Here is a 20,912-nt window from a genome sequence, read left to right as displayed (position 1 = left end):
GGTGTTCACTGACTTTTTTTCTTTCTCCATCAAAGACTGGTTGTAAAATCCAAATGTTCTTTTCTGGCCCATCAGCAGTGATTAAAAATTGAAATTCTAGACAGGAGTGAGCACTGGACTCCCAATGTCTCCAACAGTAGGAACTGCAAGACCTTTCCAGGCCTCAGACTCTGTAGCCCTTACAATCACAGAATCCTTGAAGCTGGGCCAAGTTGGCAGAAATACTGGGAGATCATTTCACTCTAGGAAACAGGAGCCCAGACCTATAAAACCAACCTGCCTGAGGTCGCACAGGTAGAAAAGGCCGCACTGAATCTTGAACTCGGGATTTGTAACCTCCATGAGGGTCCCAAGGTCACGAAATTGCCTGCCAAGAGTTACTGGAGGCTGAGAACCAAGCTGCAAGTTCAGATTCAACTCCACTGAACATGGTCATAAAGTGCCAAAGTCCCCAACCCAAACAGCCAACTCTCAGGCTGGAAAGCAAATAGAGAAGGCCAGTGCTGTGGCGGTGGAGGTGGGCAGCGTGCTGAGTTCATCTACCAGTGGACCCTGGGGGCAGATTTTCAAGGCAGCCAGGATCTGATCGATCTGACCAGTCTGAGCCATTGTGATTAATGGCTGGGGGACAAGGAGCCATGTGAGTAAAAGAGTTTTGGGGAAAAGCAGGAAAAAAAAAAAAGACCAGTCCTTCAGCACACCACAGCTCCAGAGCCTCCTCCTGAGTCATTCCATAAGCATTTACTAGACATTTATGACCAGATACTTGTGCTGTGTTCTAAAGATACAGAGATAAAGCCTAGGGCTTATTATACCTTTAGGCTGGAAAGGCACACACAGCAAAATAAGAACAGTGATGTCCAGACCTGCCTGGGGGTAGCAGGAGAAGAGAAGGGTCCATAATTCTCTTTCAAAAACCTTGCCAAGGAGAAGCATCTCTAGATCTCCAGATCCCTAACATCATATCCGCCTACAGGCCACTATCCTTTATGTGTGCTATTCTTTTTTACCAGGGATGCCCTTCGGCCTGCTGGGTCTCCTAGTAAATCCCTACACACCCTTAAGCAAACAAATATGTCGCCTTTCCTCTAACGTGTTCCCTGGCTTCTCCAAACACAGATGAGCACTAACTCTGTAGTCTGGTGATAGTACCACTGGGGTGATACTAAAATTATTTTGTAACTAGAACAAGCAGGCAACAACCAATTACAACGGACACCGTCACAGACAAGCAATACCCCACCGGCCTTGGTGCCATGGAATTTCCCTTGTAGACTATCTGCTGCATTATACAGAATTAATAATGCACATGCATGTTTCATTACTGAAAATGAGCTTTCATCACTCACTGGAGAGCTCTAGGAGAGAAGCTACAATGAGGGGCTCTACCCTGCCCAACTGCCCACATCAGAACCCTAGAAATCTCCCTTGTCCCCTCCTCAGTCTATCAACTGTGAAATCATGTTCTGATAATGGCCAGTCCCCAAGTCTCCATTGCCACAGCTGCGACTTCAGCCGAAGCAGCCACCCTCTCTTACAGGGACTGCTACGCGGCACAACTTCCCAACTTGGTCTCCCTGCCTCCCATCTTGCCCCCTCCAACCCACTCTCCCCTCTGCGGCCAGAAGGATCTGTCTAAACACCAAGTCAATCATTTCTTAACTTTAAAATGTCATTGAATGGCTCCCTGGTGTTCTTAAGATAAAGTCAAAATTCAAAGAAATCAAAAAAGATTCCTAGAAAGAGGGTAGCATCTACAGTGGATGTTGATATACACACAGAGATAAAAACTAAGCACCCCTCAGGTCTAGAGAACAGTGTCAGCAAAGACTCTGTGCAGGAAGATGTAGCCCAGAACATGGAACGACATGGAATTTAAAAATCATGCAGCTCTAATTGTTAGGAAATGCAAAGGTATTATGCTACTATTTCTCCTATTCTGCTGCAATTTCTCCTATCCTAGTGCAAAGTCGGCCATCCCTAATTAATCATTATGCTCTGTTCCACCGAGCCCAGAATCCATTAGAGACTCCCTCTCGAGACTGGACTCCAGAAAGCCACTAACAACCCCGAGAAGAACATGAAACCAATTCACCATCTCCAGGCAAGGGCGTGAGGGGGACCCTAGAAGGGCAGCCAGGTACTGGATACTAGCCAGACAACGAATGCTCAACCCAGAAAATCCACACATTCCAGCTGTTTGCTAACAACTGCTCTGGGCTTCTCCAGCAAGCAGAGAACTCTCCAGGGGCCGGGAATGTAATGGTCATTCTGCTTTGTTTGGACATACTTACACGTGCATTTGTAGAGGTAGCTCCTCGAAGGCAAGCCCCCCTGGAAATGTCACTGCAACTGTGAAATCATGTTCTGATAAACAGATTGCTGGAGCAGGAGAATTGGCCAGATTAGATTCCAAAGCACTTCCTCTGAGAGTCAATAAGGCTGGCGGCACATGGACTTGACAAATGGATGGGTGGATGCAGAGACTAAATACCATGTCTATTACACACAGGTGGTCCTGCCAGCCACGGGGCTCAAAGTGCTTTCTCAGTAGGACCAGGGATCCTGGGGCCTGGTGAACAATAACAGAGAGGCACATTCTTTTTTCTCTTCTGAGCGACTGTATTAGGCATGCAGGTGGTGCACAGCCATGTGCTTTAGGGAAGTGACATCATCAAACTCAAAAGCATGAGGAGGGCCAGTAACGGTAGCTCACACCTGTAATCCCAGCACTTTGGGAGGCTGAGGTGGGTGGATCACTTGAAGTCAGGAGTTTGAGACCAGCCTACCAACATGGTGAAACCCTATCTCTACTAAAAGTACAAAATTAGCCAGGTGTGGATGCACACCTGTAATCCCAGCTACTTGGGAGTCTCAGGCAGGAGAATCGCTTGAACCTGGGAGGTGGAAGTTGCAGTGAGCCGAGATCACGCCATTGTACTCCAGCCTAGGCAACAAGAGCAAAACTCTGTCTTTAAAAAAAAAAAAAAAAAAAAAAGGGCATGAGGAGAAACTAAGGCAAAGGCAGGTTAAATCTTATTGATTCTGCCTTCAAAAACCTGCCTCAAACCCATCCAATTTGCAAACCCATCACTCAACTGGCACCACCCAATCCAAGTTGCCATTATCTCTTGCCCTTTTCAACCATGGGTTTTCAACAGGGATCAATTTTGCCCCCCAGGGAACATACGGCACTGTCTGGAGACGTTTTGGGTTGTCGTGATGGGGAGATGGGGGTGCTATTGGCATCTAGTGGGCAGAGTCCAGAGATGTTGCTATACCTCCTGCAATGCACAAGACAGCCCCCATAATGAAGAATCATCCAGCTGAAAATGTCAATAGTGCCGAGGTTCACAAACCTTAGTTTATTAATTAAAAAACCTTTGGACTCCCCACTTCTCACTCCCTCCAGTTCCTTCTCTTCACACAGAGTGAGATTTTAAAACGCACTACAGGTTCTCTGTGTCCTCAGAATAAATCTAAAACTCTGGCCATAGTTTACAAAGTCCAGCATGGTCCAGTTGCTGCTTGCTTCTAGATACTCATTTCGCATCATCTCCTGCAACACACCTCAGTAGCCCCCGCTGTGAGGCCTCCAGATGTGCTGTTTGCTGAGCCCGGACATTCTTCCACCTACCTTTCATCTGTGTAATGGGCTCAACTGTGTCCCCCCAAAATTTATATGTTGAAGTCCTGAACCTCAGAACCTCCGAATGTGACTGTATTTGGAGATGAGGATCTTTAAAACGATGGCATTCGGGTGGGCCCTAATTCAGTATGACGGATGTCCTTCTGAGAAGAGATCAGGACAGAGACCGTGGAAGAGGGAAGACCATGTGAGGACACAGGGAGAAGACGACCATTCGTAAACCAAGGAAGAGGGGCCTCAGAGGAAACAAATCCTGCACCTCCATCTCAGACTTCTTGCCTCCAGCACTGTGAGAAAACAAACTTCTGTCGTTTCAGCCACCTAGCCTGTGGACTTTGCTATGTGAGGTTGGTGCAAAAGTAGTTGCATAATGCACAAGGAAATTACATCTGCGCCAACCTAACAGCAGCCCGAGCAAACTAATACACTGTGAGGCTAACCTCATTCATCCTTCAGCCTCAGCTTAAATTACTTCTTCAGGTCCCTGCATGGACACTCAATCTAAAGCTCGTCTCCCTGTTTTTCATGCTGGTAATGTCCTGTTTTCCTTTATTCCAACTTTTGCTTACTGGTGTGTCTGTACTATCTCTCCACCTAGACTGAACACTCCATGAAGGCAGAGAGGCACTGTTTTGTTCAACTCTGCACCCTGGGCACCTGACCACTCTGTAGGTCTCCAATGAATACTTGTAACCACTCTAAGAAGAAAGGCAAATGTTCAGTCACTAATTTATTTCCTCCCTTTCCCACATACTCTTCCCTAGAGAGTTCCATCTGCCCCTTGCCTCATCCCCCTAGAATGTGAGTCGAATCTGTACATGCATAGTTAAAACAAGGGACATGGGGGTGTCTGGATTTGTACAAGTAAATTACTACCCAGTCTGCTTTAAAAGAGGTTAGAAATCTTTTCAGGCCGACAGCAGGACTTTCTAGTGGCTGAAATATTTATCCCATCTTAGTGCCTTGGGACACATTTAGAATCCAAAAAAGACAAGCATTAGCACAAAGTTGGCTAGCTGGGGTTTCTCCTCCTCCCTTCTCTTTTTTTCATTAAGCTGAAAAATGAAAAAGAGTTGCCCATTTTCACTGCAGCACATCACTTACTTAAAATAACTACACCATCTGCACCAAGAATGGAAAAAAAAAAAAAATTCCAAGTCCCGTTCTATTGGACAAAGGCAAACAGCCTGCTGCAGAAGCTTCTTCCAAAACTGCTGGCTCCCACAAATTTATATTTGACAAGGGGGCCAAAATTGGTGCAACTACACAAACTCAGACAGCTGCTGCATTCCACCCAAATTACTCCAGAACACGCAGTTAGTGAGGTTGACTTTTCCAGCTGAGAAATGGGAATTCCATCCTATCAGCTGGAGTCCTCCTGGCTCTCTCCTCTCCTTCTGCTGTTCTTCCCACCCTAGGGGGACCCCTTGTCATGATGCAATCTAGAATTGACATCTGCAAACCATGACAGCCCTGCTTTCCAACTTCTGCCCAGTGGCCTTCATTTTTATCCTCTGCTTCCTGACAATCTGGATCTGAGACAATCTCTGCTCAATGAACAGCAAAAGCAAGACATACACCCATATATATGTACAGACACACAGGCTTAGCATTTGGTTCTGCAAATCTCAAATCTCATATGGATCTTGTCTAAAACCTCCCCAGAGAATTAATAACCTCTTTCCGCTGCCTAATGCCAACAGTGTTACAGGGCCACTGAACGCCACTGTCTGTTTTCCATGACTGCCTTCTTTAAACGTATACACACACACACACACACACACACACACACATTCCATGCACAGGCACAAGGCCAGTGAGTGAGCTGCTCTGCAATGATCTGTTTACAAACATCCCTAGAAAATCCCTGAAGACCTCCTCGACTCTAGGCTGCTCCGCATGGTAGCATCAGTGTAAGAAGGAACTAGAGACATCTGTCCTGTGCATTTCCCATTCGGTTTCCATCAAACTGCTTCCTGCTAGAGCCTGCCTATGAAGAGCACTCCAGCTGTCACCAAGAACAGTCACACAAGGCTGAGTCTGGAGCGAAGATGGGCCTTCTGGGTCTAAGCACCTCAGCATAGCCACGTCTCCAGCTCTGTCTAGACTCTTCAGACCACCCTGCCCTGTGAGCTCATTCCAGTAGCCCCAGCCTCCATTTACCCATCTGTTCAAGAAAGACAGCCCAGGGAAATTGGTGAGAAGGTATAACATGACCCCGGGTTCAGCCCAGGACCACTGGCTACTGATATCCACAGATTTCATATTTACACTGCCTATGATCCTAAAAGAAGATGGTGTGCAATACTGCAGCAGGAACAACTGATGGATGGAGCAAGTCACCGGGATAGTGAGGGGGCCTAGCTGCCTACTCTGCCATGAGGAGTCTGCACTTCCTATAGCTATATGGTTGTTTCTCCTACAAGGGTAAAGCAGCATGAGTTACAAAATGTTAAAGGCTTTGTTCCTTTCTTACAAAGCGAGTTAGTAAAGAAAGCCAATGGCTGTTATTAATGGGGCAAGCAAAGAGGTCTAGGTAAAGGACAGTTTTTCACCAGGAAAGAGTTTTATAAATTATTTTCTTGCTGTATTTATAACCTCATTAAGGTCCTGATAGCTGCTACTTACATTTTTTTAGTTATGCTTCAGTGCATTTCATGAGGAAAATTATGTTGCAGCAATGTTAATCTAGTGTGGGTTTGCAGAGCCATCAGGATACGGTCTTTGTGAGATCTAAGGTCCACAGTTTGGGGGTCTGACAGCAACTCTGGAAGATGCTGTTTGTCACGATACTGACCTCCAAGATGAGCACTGAGCCCGGGCCCCACCCTCATCCCATCCCTCCTCCTGCTCCCTTTAACAGCCCTCAAGAAATCAATTATTATGGACTTTTCACTAGGGAAGACCTGACATCTACTGAAACACATACACACGGCAGGAGTGGAACATCTGTTTTTTGGGTGTTTTTTTGTTTGTTTGTTTTTTTTGAGACTTAGTCTTGCTCTGTCGCCCAGGCTGGAGTACAGTGGTGCAATTCTGGCTCACTGCAACCTCCATCTCCCGGGTTCAAGCGATTCTTCTGTCCGATTACAGGCATGTGCCACTACGCTCAGCTATTATTTTTTTGTATTTTTAGTAGAGATGGGGTTTCCCCATATTGACCAGGATGGGCTCGATCTCCTGACCTTGTGATCCACCTGCCTCGGCCTCCCAAAGTGCTGGGATTACAGGCGTGAGCCACCGTGCCCGGCCCTTCAGTTCTTTTTTACTCCTTACAATTGCCCTATGAAATAGGCATCATTTCCATTTTGCAGATGAGGAAACTGACACTAAGAAGTAACTTGCCCAAGGTCACACAGCTAGAACAAGTCTGCAAATGGCCAGAGTAAATATTTCAGGCTGTGTAGGCCAAGAGGCCAAATTAAGGTACCTATATAAGAGGAGAGAAAAGAATATTCCACAAATTTTTATTGATTAAATTCAAAATATTTTCATAATCATTGGGAACAATTTTCTGTAATATAGGTCTACTAAGAAAAAAACGGAATTCTTTTTGGGAAGGGTAATTAACATTTCACTTAATTCAGGTTCAAAGTTACTGTTTTCCATTATCAAAATATATTATGTCTGATTTTTTCCCAACCATTTAAATATGTAAAAACCATACCTAGCTCAGGGGAGTGTCTATAAGCAGGTGATGGCTGGCTTCAGCCCATTTGCCAACTGACTCCCTGCACTAGAAGACTACAGGTTTATGTAAAACAAGAAAATGACAAAAGTGGCCAATCCCAAGGCACATCCCCCCTATTCCATCACACCCACCACTCTGAAATGAGCCCCGTTGTTGACTGGCTGCTCCCCACACCATGTCTTCTTGCTGCTGCATCCTCAGCAACCAGCAAGTGCCAGGTGCCTGGAAGATCCTCCTTAAAGGTCTTCCATTGTCTGCATGAACGGGCCTATTGACTGCATGAACGGGCAGCGGAACCTGTTGACCCTTAAGAACCTTTCCAGTTGTGACATTCTTAAGTTCTGTGAATTTATCTAAACAGGAGTTGAACCCGTTTACTCTGCCACGCAATATGCAATGGACAAATGAGATTGGGGTGAAGAACACTTCTGGGCTCCCACAAGTAAAGGCACTGAAGTCAAGAACTTCTGGAAGAACTTTTGCAAGCGCTTGCTTTTCACTCACACCCATGTCCTTGCCAAGGGCTGGCTGCTGGTCAGGCCTGGGAAAGAACCCAGAGCAGGAGCCATCCCCCCATGCCTTCTGTCTTTTCAGCTCAATCAGCAGCGGCAGGAGGAAGTGAGTTGGGCATGCTGCTAAACTGAAGGAGGGGACAACTTTACGACCAATTTTATCTGGCTTGCGATAAGCCAGGGCTCATGAGAGAGCCAATCGACTTGCACTTCAGCACCTCTCAGGAAGAGCCACTGCCCAGGAAGGATTTTGCTACAACCCCAAGTTCAGCCCAGCCCCTTGTGCCCAGGAACAACTGCAACAATTTCCACGGCCACTGGGAACCATTCGGTAGCCTCTCTTCTGCTCCGCGCAGATGCCTCCAGGCAGAGCAAATATGGAAAATACCAAAGTCAACTAAAGAGTAAGGCCAGAAAAGCAAAACAGTCTTCATATAGGCCCCAAAGTGTATCTCTATGAGTTCAGGGTAAGGAAGAAATTCTGAAATAAGACTCAAAGCACAGGCCACAAAGGAAAAGACTGATAAATACAATTGCATGAAAATGTTAAGACTCCTAATCATCAATAGATATTATAAACAAAGTTGAAAGAGAAGCCACAAACTAGAATAAGATTATCTGTCACATGTATAACCCACGAAGCATCAATATCTAGAATTTTCTGACAAAATGATATAAGAAAGTACAAGCAGCCAGCAGAAAAATGGACAAAGCACATGAACAGGTACTTTCACTGATGAGGAAACTCAAATAGCCACTTAATATACACTCAATCTCACTTGTAATCAAAGAATGATTAATGGAACAAGAAGGCTCTCTTTCACACCCATCAGACTTGCAAAAATTTGAAGCCTGACATTCTCAAGTGGCACGAAGATGGGGAGGAACAGAAACACACACGGCACATCTGAAGAGCAATTTGGCAACTCCTAGTGAAGCTCACACACTTTTGTTACTTTTTGCTCATTTTTATGGTTATTTCTTGGTTACATGTTAAACAAAGGGTGGATCATTCATAAATTTTCTAGGAAAGGGGTGGGCAATTCCTGGAAGGGAGGACTCCTTCCCATGTTAGACCATATAGGGTAACCTCCTGACACTGCCATGGCATTTGGAAACTGTTATGGCACTGGTGGGAGTGTCTTTTAGCATGCTAATGCATTGTAATTAGCATATAATGAGCAATGAGGACGACCAGAGGTCAAGTTCCTCGCCATCTTGGTTTTGGTGGGTTTTAGCCGGCTTCTTTACTGAAACCTGTTGTATCAGCAGGTCTTTATGACCTGTATGTTCTGCCAACCTCCTATCTCATCCTGTGACTTAGAATGCCTAACCTCCTGGTAATGCAGCCCAGTAGGTCTCAGCCTTATTTTATCCAGGCCCTATTAAGATGGAATCACTCGGTTTAAACGCCTCTAACACTTAGACCCAGCCAATCCTAATACATACTCTAGGCCCAGGGACAAACATGCACATGTGCACAGGGTGACAGTAAGAGAACATTCAGTGAGACACTACTATCATACAAAACTATAAGACAAACTAAATGTTCATCAAAAGGAGAATGGATGAGAAAACAGAGTACATTCACACAATGAAAGGCTACTCAGAACTTCAATTAAATGAACTAGGGTTTACATGACTCAACACAGGTAAATCTGAGAAAACTGACTGCTAAGTGAAAAGAGCAAACTGCAGAATATCACCTATATCCTGTTCAAAAAATACTATTTTAATGGATACATACAGATTTTTTAAATGTACAGGAGAGATAAATATCAAATTCAGGGCTGGGTGTGGTGGCTCATACCTGTAATCTCAGCACTTTGGGAGGCCAAGGCGGGCGGATCATCTAAGCTCAGGAGTTCGAGACCAGCCTGACCAACATGGTGAAACCCCGTCTCTATTAAAAATACAAAAATTAGCTGGGCATGGCGGTGCACACCTGTAATCCCAGCTACTCGAGAGGCTGAGGCAAGAGAATCGCTAGAACCCGGGAGGCGGAGGTTGCAGTGAGCCAAGATTGTGCTACTGCACGCCAGCCTGAGCAACAAGAGCGAAACTCCATCTCAAAAAAAAAAAAAAAAAAAAATCAAATTCAGGATCGTGGGTACCTCTGGCAACTGGGATCGTACACAATGAACTTCAACTGCAAGATTTCTGTCTTTAAAAAAAATCTGAAGTCAGCATGGCAAAATATTAGAATTCAGGGGAACTGGGTGGCAGGCACTCAGCGGGCTTCGTGTTATTCTTGGTAACTTTTCTCTCCCCTTTAAAAAATGTTTCGTTGCTAAAATTTCATTATAAAGAACAAAAATTACACTAATATTTGAGGGAAAAAAAACCCTATGAAAGATATATGGAAGCTTTTACCACTTTATTCTTACTTCAAAAACCCCACCAACTACAAAGGAATGCAAGATAAAAGGGGGCAAGTGTTCATACTGGACAAGAAAGAGCAAATGCAAAGACATTCTTCTGGGAGATTCCATCTAGTATGAACTCTGTTCATATTCTGAAAGGCAGCAACAGTTGCAGGGTAGAAGCTGATTGTGGAGGAAAAAATAAACATATCTCCTAAGACAGATTTACCCACCAAACTTATTAAGCTATGACATTCCAAAAACAGAAATAGCAAGGCCTAGCCAGTAGGCCAGATATTTTTTGAATACTAACTCCCTAAGAAGTCAGGGCGAGGAAAGCCACAGTAAAGTTGTCTTCCTTAGAATAGTCCACACCACCTGCCTCCTCACCCCTCAACATGGGGCTGCAGGAGGCCGAGCAAGGCTCAGATGGGCTCAGCTGGGGGGTAGCCAAGGCTGTGACTTGGTAGGGCCTCCTGGCTTTTACGACTAAGGAGGGGCCAAAGGCACAGAGCAGAGTCAAAAACCAGGGCGGCCAGCACAGAAGAAGTGGTTTGAGGGTGAAGGATGGGGGAAGGCAAGCAAACCAGACAGTGAAGCCCAATCCTTGCACCTTGTCCTCCCTTCTGGGAAGGCAGTCTGTTAAAAAGAGCATGAGCTCAGGAATGAGCCAGACTTGAGTTCTAATGCCTAATTCTCTTATAACCATAACTAGCTGTGGCAACTTCAGACAAGAGAGCTACCCTCTCTGAGCTTCAATTTTCCATTTGTAAAACTGAGGAAACCCCCCCCTCCCGGGCAGCATTGCTGAGGGATAGAGGGATGATAGATACAAATAATCATAAAGATATGGATATAGCTATAGATATGGATATAGGTATAGATATAGACAAAATATATATAAATATAGGTAAAATGTGGACATACGAGAGATAGAAGGATAAAGCATATATAGAGAGCAGGTGGTATGTACTTGGGGTTTAATAAATGGTACGAGTATATGTCACACCTTCCTTCCCTCCACACATTCTTACTCACTCTCTGAGTCAGAGAAGGCTGGGTCCCTTTTCTCTTCCTGCCTCTCTAGAGTGGGTATAACCTGGTCAGATGGGAAGCCTGCTGGAATTTCGGCTGGTTGTCTGGGACCTAGTGGTCCCTTAGATCCAGAAAAGCAGATTGTGGAGCCAGACACCAGGTTTTAAGGACACAGTTAAAGAGCTCCCAATGCAGAATCTGGCTGTGTGTCTTCTCATACACGATGGCCTCAGCTCAATTATTCCTAAGAAATAATTAGCCCTCCTTAAGTCATTCCTAGAGCTCTTTAATAGCAGCCAAACTATACACATGAACCAACCCTTCGAAACAACTATAAAGCTATAAAGCAGGTCACAAGAAAAGGCATTTGGGACTCACTACTGGGCTTTGGGGGAGTTGCTTCATTTCCCTAAGCCTCAGTTTCCCCGTGCATAAAGTAAGGCAGTAACAGATGACAACCCAATTCCCCCACTCACTGTTTGTTTCTGTGGACTCGTAATCGTCCCCATAGCAGGCAAACACACATCATCTGCCTGTCCTAGATAGAGTCTTCAGCATTTAAAAATAATAAGTGGGATTGACACAGAGATCCTTGAAAGGCAGGTACTGAAAATAGTTCCTCCTGTTTAATACAGAGAGACTAAAACTCAGAGATCAACCAGCTCATCAAAAGGCAGTGCTGGAGCTGGCCAAAGAATCCAGGTCTCCAGCTCCCAAATGAGACCCAATTCTGGCCTCTGCACTTTACAACTCCGACCTTTTCCACTGTCAGCTAGGAGATGGCTAGTCCCCATAGCCCCCTGCAACAGGAGAAAATAATCTCCAAAGGGATGGGACTCACACCTGCCTCCCGTTCCCTATGGATTAAAGGGCCTCTCTGGTTCACTTCAATAATCCATAATCTTCCATCATGTCTCAGCAAATAAATGATTGTTTGGCTTATAACTTCTGATTGGGAAAGCAACCCTGCCAGGGAGATCAAAAATGCCAGCCTGTTTCTGTCAAGCACAAGGGTGTGCATATTCACCGGGGAGTCTTTTTACATTTTCTTAAGTAGCTTAATCCATTAAACTGGTCCATCCCGCTTCTACAATCTGCTCACGCAGGCACACTCCCTCCTGAGCACGACGACAGGCCCTCCATCATGAGGAATTAGCTGACTTCTTGAGCAAATGATGTTTGTACATCTAGAAAGTGCCAGAGTTAAGCAGTGTTTACCATGGAGTCCCCACTTTAGTATGCATGTCTGAATGATCGCAGCTTTCAGACCTCCTGAGTGAGCAATTTACCTTTGCAAGAGATGATCAGATTTGGTAAATCTGTTTTAAAGGGCTGAAACTGTGTAGACAAACCTGTTTGGGGTTTCCAGGTTGCAAAGGGTAGCCTATGAAAAGGTAGCTTAGGACCTTCCGGAAAACGAAGCAAGTTTAAAAATTAAAGATGGATTATAGAGCTCTTCTCATTTGAGTCAGCCCTGGAGCCCATACACTGAATTCTATTACCATTACTTTCCAAGCTCAGGGAATTACTTACCCGCCCTGTGCCTCAGTTTCCTTATATGTAAAACAGAGGCTGACCAAATACAAACTTGACAGGCTCCCTGGGTAATCAAAGGGCTGTTTTGTCCATCTTGGTACTGGAGCCAACTAGTCACAGACCTGAAAACAGTAGAATTCTCACTGCATATCACTCACACCAGAAAACCTCTTCAGGAAAAAAAAAAAAAAATATATATATATATATATATATATATACACACACACACACTAAAATTCAGTAGAAGCTTCTGAATTTTTCACACATTTTATGACAGCATGCAGATAGTGGCCATAAGATTAACTAGAGCTCATTTCTTAAAGGTGTTATTATTCATGATTAAAGAATTACTATGATATAAAGACTAGATGTAATGTAGGTACATAACATGTCATTTCATAAGACAAAGCATTCTAATGTAGTTACATGATTAATAATTAAAGGAAGGGTGATCTGAAGTGTAAAAGGATCGACCCCGAACTGAATACAATAGAATCATAGCAGGCGAGATGAAAGAACAGAAGGGAACTGTTCATTAGGAAATGATTTTTCAGTAAATTGAAATAACGTGCCCCACAGTGTGGGTCCAGTTCTTCAGGTGACTCCATTGCTCCCTGCTAACAGGGGCAGCTCAATACCAAGACGCCGGAAGAAGTCAAAGGCCTGGCGAATGCTGAGACCATGATTAACCTGCAAATAGGTTTGAGGCCAGGTGCAGTGGCTCACGCCTGTAATCTCAGCACTTGGCAGGGCTCAGGTGGGAGGATTACTTGAGCCTAGAAGTTCAAGACCAGCCTGGGGTATATAGTGAGATGTCATTTCTACCAAAAAAAAAAAAAAAAAAGAATTAAAAATTAGCCAGGCATGGTGGCGTGTGCCTGTAAGTCACAGCTACTCAGGAGGCTGCGGTGGGAGGATCACTTGAGCCCAGTAGGCAGAGATTGCAGTGAGCCAAGATCATGCCACTGCATTCCAGCCTGGGAGACAGACTCACACCCCGTCTAAAAAAAAAACAAGGTTTAAACCCTACAGTCTGCATATTCTTCAATCCCTTGCCATCTGCTCTCTCCACCAGCACTGATTCCCACCACCATCACTCTCTCTGAATCTGTCTTCACAAGGTCACTGGGGGACCTCCCAATCATTGAACTCAAATGTTAATTTTCCATCTTTTCCTTAGGCACAATTCTGCTGCTTTGGATCAGCTAGATCATTCCCTCCTTCTGAAACTCCATTCCCTTGGCCACCCTCACACCATATTCTTCTCTTCCTCTGCCTCCCGTTAACACACACCTGGCTCTCTGATCATTCCTTCTCAGTCATCTTGGAAGCTCCTTTCCCTCCTCTAACAGGCTTCAGAGTTTTGCTCCCAACTGCTTAAGCAAACGACATCTTCCCTAGTTAAGTCATTTTGTCCACTATTAGTTGGACCTTCACGGTGACAGCTTCCAAACCAACACGGCCAATTCAGCTCTCTTCCCTTCAACGACAGCCTCCACCCTTGGCTTCACATTTCCACCCCATATTGCCAAAGATACTTCCGTCCCTGGCACAAGCTCAGCATGTCCAAAACAGAACTTTGGGGTTTTCTTCTAAAGCTGCTCCTCCTGCATCATGCGCTATCTCAGCTGGTAGAACCACCAACCATCCCTCTCCCTCACCCCCACCGCCATCAACCAACTGGTGCTTTCATTAATATGTCCCATTCCTGCCACTCACAACCCTAGTCCAAATGCTTTTCTTGCCTGTTTGGCCCTAATGGCTTCCTTACTGGCTTTCCTGGCTCCAGTGTTGGCCCCTAAAAGCATCCTTCACACAGCTGTAGAACAAATCTGACCATGTCACATGTTGTTTCAAATCCCCATTCCACAGCAGGTAAAACTCAAGGTCCCTGGGTCAGCAGAGGCGGCCCTGGGTATCCTGGCCAGCCCACCTCTCCAGGGGTTTTCTCCCTAGTCCCCCCAACACAATGTACATGCCCCCACTCAGACCTCTCAACATAACTTATGCAAACCTCGATCTCTTCATTTACCATAATGCTTCACAAATTTCTGTTGGGTGCCTTTCTTCTCCACAACAACCCAGGAGCAACTTTGATACTGGAGGAGGGAATGTGTTCTAATGCAGCCCAGAGTCCGCAACAGAGTGTCTATTGAAATGGAAAGAGAAAAAGGAGGAGGGAAAAATGGACAGTTGCTTCCCTGTAAAACACTATAAACTTTTTTTTTTTTTTTTGAGACGGAATCTGGCTCTGTCACCCAGGCTGGAGGATCTCAGCTCACTGCAAGCTCCGCCTCCCGGGTTCACGCCATTCTCCTGCCTCAGCCTCCCGAGTAGCTGGGACTACAGGCGCCCGCCACCTCGCCCGGCTAGTTTTTTGTATTTTTTAGTAGAGACGGGGTTTCACCGTGTTAGCCAGGATGGTCTCGATCTCCTGACCTAGTGATCCACCCGTCTTGGCCTCCCAAAGCGCTGAGATTACAAGCACTATAAACATTTTGTGGATTATTCCTTCAAATTAGGATTATTCCTCCATCTTGTGGACAGTCCCTATTTGCATGCATTTTAAGATTACAGAACTAAAACATGTCTCTTCATGCTCAGACAACTTGCTTATTTTAAAAGGCAGGAGTGGGGACAGGAACCAAAAATTCATGTTTTTATTCATATTCTTTTTTATTCATATTATTATTACTGTCTTTCCTGAGAAGGTTATGGACCCTAGGATTTTCTGTGAGGCAACCTATACCTCCAGATTAGCTTGAGTGTAAACCAGTAATTCTTTATGGCCCAAAGTAAAAATTCAAATGTAGCCCAGTACTTCATACTGCAACCTTGGCAGGTAAAAGCTTGCCTCCAGAACTCTGGGGCACGAGGACTTTGCATGTGATAACATGTGCTGTCAGCACCATCTGACACAGCTGCCCGTAAGACAAGCCCAGCATTCTGTGATGACCCATGCCCACAGAGCCAGCTCACAGGAAATCAAGGTCAGACACATGTTAAAGGGGAAGAGAGCCAGGCCCAGGTGCATCTGGCAGGTGGCAACGCCTCTCTGAGTCAGCCCTCTGTTTCTGCTCTGCACTGGGTGGCAGACAGCCTCTCAGTCAAGCCTCCAGTCTTCCATCCACAGAGAGGTTGATTCACTTTCTCCCCAGGGTGAATCCCAAACCATTAGCACCCTACCTTTTCTGGATCCAGGGAATAGTGACAGCTGCAACACAGTGACGGACCGCTGTGCTCAGGGACTCTCACCCAGAGCAGGCAAAGGCACAAGCCCTTTACTACAGGAGAGGTAAGGGTGGGCTGGCAGGAATGAAGGAGCCTAAAGGGGTTCGGTCGAGAGCTTGCCTCTGTTATCAAAGGCCATCGAAGCGCTGGGACCCAGGCCCTCGGCCACCCCATTCCTGGAAGCTTTGGTGTCCTATGAACAATGAGGCCAGGTTATCTAACTATAAGGAAGGTGGCAGCTCTCCACATGCCCTGGATGTGAAGAGAGGAATACTGGCTGCTCCACATGAAGCAAGACTGACATAGGAAATGCCAGTAGAATAAAGAAACATAATGAACCAGAGTGCCAGCACATCTCCAGAGACTCTCTCTGTCTCTCCTTTTGTCAATCAAGTGCCTTTATGCTAACAACATGAGAGACCACGGTTTTTAAAAGACAAGGGGCAAGAGATCCAGCTTCGCACTGAACACCCACGATAATCAGCTCCAACAGGCTCCAACCCCTGCCTGGCATGGCTCACTTTCCACCTCACATCACAATCCACCCTGTGCTGCACAAATGATAATGCATTTACAGACAGCCGGACTCTCCAGCCAGGAGGAAAAATTTCACCTAATTAAATAAAAACAAAGCAGAAAACCAAAGCCTTCAATGCCAGAAAGAAGTACTTGGTCTTTTATAGAGCTTTATAGCCAGAAATGCCAATCAAGATTTTTTTTTTTTTTCCCTAAACGCATGTTTTAAAACAATCCTCTATGTCCCTAATGGGAACTCCTTAAAAATCAGTAAGAGAACTGCAAACAAACCAAGAAAAAAAAATGAATAAAGAAAATGAACAAGCACGGCACAAAAAATAAACATGGCTAATAAATGAAAAGACACACAGCCTCACTAGCAGGTAAACAAATGCAGGTGAAATGCAATGTTTTAAAACAAAAGTTGAAAAGATGGGTACTCTTGAGGGTTGGCAGGGGAGGAAACTGGCACCCTCAGACCCTACTGGTGGGAGTATAAGGTAGTACAATCTCTCTGGGGCCATTTGACAGCACCTGGCACAATTTATAATGAGCTTACCTTTGGACCCACTGTATTTCTAGGAATCTAGCCTTAGAAATATATAAATGCAGGGAGAAACACATAAAAGTTTGGGTTTTTTTTATTTATAGCATCACTTGTAAAAGTTCAAAACTTTAAAGAATCTAAGTATCTATAAGAGGAGATGGGTAAATGAAAGGGATCTTCAAAAAGTTCGTGAAAATGCATATTATGAAAAAACTATGCGTGGATTTTAAAATTTTTCTGTACCCAAATAAACTCGTACTAACTTTTTATAACATGTCTGAACAGGATCGAGCTTGAGGCACTAAGAAGGATAAGACATCAATTTGAAAAAAGCCCCTATAGGAGCAACATGAATTCTGCTAAAACTGAAGCAGAACAAACATCAAATTTACGATGAAGCTTGGGTGAAAGGATGATGAAATCACTGATGCTTTATGAAAAGTTTATGGGAACAATGCCCCCCGCCAAAATCAGCAGAGTTCACAAACGCCTAACTCATTTTAAGACGGGGCAAGACAGTGTTGAAGATGAAGTCTGCAGCCGCAGACCATCCACATCAATTTTTGAGGAAAAAGTTAATCTCATTTGTGCCCTAATTTAACAGGATCAGTGATAAACAACAGAAACAATAGCCAATGCCACAGACATTTCAATTGGTTCAGCTTACACAATTCCGACAGAAAAACTGAAGTTTGCCCTCGATGAATGCCAAAACCGTGGCACCCAGATCAGCCGCAGAGTAGAACAGAGCTTTCAATGGAAATTTTAAGCAAGTGGGACCAAGATCCTGAAGCATGTCTTTGAAGAACTATATTAAATGAAACATGGGCCAGATGTAGTGGCTCATGCCTATAATCCCAGCACTGTGGGAGGCCAAGTGGGTAGAACACTTGAGGTCAGGAGTTGGAGACCAGCCTGGCCAACAAAGCGAAACCCCATCTCCACCAAAAATACAGTCACCGGGCATGGGGGTGCATGACTGTAAATCCCAGCTATGGAGGAGGCTAAGGCACTAGAATTGTTTGAATCTGGGAGGTGGAGGTTGCAGTGAGCCGAGATCACGCCAATGCACTCCAACCTGGGGAACAGAGTGAGACTCTGTCTTAAAAAAAAAAAAAGACAAAATATGGCTTAATCAGTACAATCATGAAGAAAAGGCACAATCAAAGCAATGGCTACCAAGAGGTCCAAGTAGTCCAATCACAGTGAAAGCTGACCAGTCAAGAGTGAAGGTCATGGCAACAGTTTTTTGGAATACTTGAGAGCTATTTTGCTTGCTGGCTTTCTGGATGGCCAAAGAACAATAATGTCTGCTCATTATGAGAGGTTTTGAGAAAGTTAGCCAAAGCTTTAGCAGAAAAATGGCCCAGAAAGCGTCACTAGACAGTTCTCCTCTATCCTAGTAATGTGCCTGCTCATTCATCTCATCCAACAGGGCAAGTTTCTGAGAATTTCAATGGGAATGCAAGAGGCAGCTTACTTACAGTCTTGGCTTCTTCTGATTTTTTTCCCTAATCCTCAAAATCTTTCAAAGGCAAACATTTTTCTTCAGTTAATAATATGGAAAACACATTGACATAGTTAAATTCCCAGAACCCTCAGTTCTTTAGGGATGGACTAAATGGCTGGTATCATCTCTTACAAAAGTGCCTTGAACTTGATGAAGCTTATGTTGAGGAGTAAAGTTTCTATTTTTAACTTTTAATTCCGTCTTTCCACGAACTTTCTGAGGTCCCCTCCTATGATGCCGTATAGCCATACTACCACATCAGCCTTTAAAAAGAATTCAGGAGTTACAATGTACTGATATGGAAGAATAGCCACAATAGAGTCAGAAGGGAAAGAGCAAGTTGCAAAACAATATGTATAGCAGAATCCCATGTTTGTTCATCGCTAGAGATGTAGATGTATAGTACTGGTATTTATGTTTATATCTGCATCGTCTTAGAACACACACTCTGCAGGGAAGGAATTGAGAGGTCCTTTTAGAATGTGGGTGTATTTTCTATTGGCATCTTTTCTTCAGAACCAATGGCTTAAAATGTCACCATAGTAAATATGCCTGGAGAACTTATGAGAGCAGCCAAGATGATTTAGGGGAGAGGTTGCATAGCGCTGCTCATTATACAAATACATACACACAGAGAAAGATTTGCTCCTTTAACCTTAAGAAACAAAACCCAAAAGGAAACAGTCCTCTTACTCACCAAATTACAAAATATTTTCAAGAAGCATTCCTTAAAGCACAAGAGAAGCAAGTTTGGGATAAGAGTACTCGATACAGTCAGAAACTAACAGTCCCAAATGCTGTCTTAAACTAAAAGGAAAAACGAAACAAGGAATCACTTAGAGAAACCTGTGGATGACTGCTTATTAATGAGTTATCATAGAAAATGACCCAAGGGCTATGTTTCCTTTTATTCCCTTTTAGAACACAAATGTATTCTATAAAAGCTCTTATGAGCCACCTTCCGCAGCCACACTTCTCCCCTCCCTTCTGGCCAGCCCCACTCCCCACAAAAGGGCCATGCCTCAGTTGCCTGGGTGGGATGCTTCTGACTCTGATTAAGGGATGTAAACGTCATTCGCCCTCTGCGGGGAATGTGGCAGGTCTCTCCAAATCTCGCTTGCCCTCCCTGTGAGCTCACAATTATAGCCTGCTCTGGACTCCTGTTTCCACGCTACTGGGTCTTCCAGGTGGCATTAGGCCACAATTTCTGCTGGAAAACAGAGGAGCTCATTCAAGGGTGCCTGGAATAAGAGTTCTGGAGTCTGGAGTCCAAGGCTTGTGGGATGTTGGGTTGCCAAGGTTTTGGAGTTGTCCTTGCAACCCAAGTGGGTGGAGGGTTATCCTACAACCCACCTCCTGGAAGACGAGGTGGAAACTATATCTTTTTAATGTGGAGTAAAAGCAGCCAGACATTCTTGCCAGTTCAAAAACAGAAGAAAGGAATCTGTGACGCTGGAAGTCAGGATAGTGGGGCGGGGGTGGGGAGGATGGAGTGGGGGCACCACCGGGGCTCTGGGGTTGGCAATGCTGTACTTCTTGAGCTAAGCCCTGGTTCCCCAGGTGTGTTTACTTCATGAAAATTCATAGAGCTCCCCAGTTAACATCTGCGCGCTCTTCGGTGCGTGTGTTAAGTTTCTATAAAAAGTTTACTTAAATAAAAAATAAAAAACATGTTTTTGAACAGCACAGCTGGCTCATAGACACCATTCCTCTCCTTTCTTCCTTCCACAGCCTGAGCCACCAGCAACCTCACTATCAAGTCCAAGGACTTCATAATGCAATGACAACGGGTGGGGACGGGGACAGGCAATGTGAGGAGGGGCGGGGAACGGCATGTCCTGGATTTATTTTTAATTTATTCACTCATTTTCTCCGAATACTCAAAACAGCCCCACTCCTTTTCTGCAATGCCCAAAATGGCACGAGCCACACCCTGATAAACCCCAAGCATGCAAACTTCTCAGACCTGGCGCAAGGCTCTGCAGTGGCATCTACTGAAGCTCGCATGAAGAGCCAAACTCTGGGATGCATTCAGAAAAGTCTACATGGCTGCTGTCGCTTCGGTTCCAAAATGAATCTGAACAGAGAGTAGGGGACTCGCTTCCTACAAGCCAATTCCAGCTCCAGTTAAAATCCAACTCACTTTCCAAACTCTTCTGGGATTATTCTTCGTTATCAGGAATCTTAGGGGGGTCTTCACTGAACTTTTCCACCTAGTTTGTTCGGGGGCTCCCCCCCTTCTTTTGTTTAAACGTTTTTTATTTGTCTTTGGCAAAAAATAAAAAATAAAAATAAAAATAAATCATAAAGCTTATAGCAAAC

At 44.7% G+C, this 20,912-nt stretch overlaps 1 protein-coding gene across 1 annotated transcript in view; it reads right to left on the bottom strand.

Annotated features, from left to right (window-relative positions):
- LDLRAD3 (low density lipoprotein receptor class A domain containing 3) overlaps positions 1-20,912 on the bottom strand; it is a 287,712-nt gene that overhangs the window by 195,627 nt on the left and 71,173 nt on the right. The window lies entirely within an intron of this gene.

Source organism: Papio anubis, chromosome 12 (assembly GCF_008728515.1).
Source record: "Papio anubis isolate 15944 chromosome 12, Panubis1.0, whole genome shotgun sequence".
NCBI lineage: Eukaryota > Metazoa > Chordata > Mammalia > Primates > Cercopithecidae > Papio > Papio anubis.
Note: the sequence above shows the minus strand (reverse complement) of the source record. Positions and strands in the feature narration are given on the sequence as shown.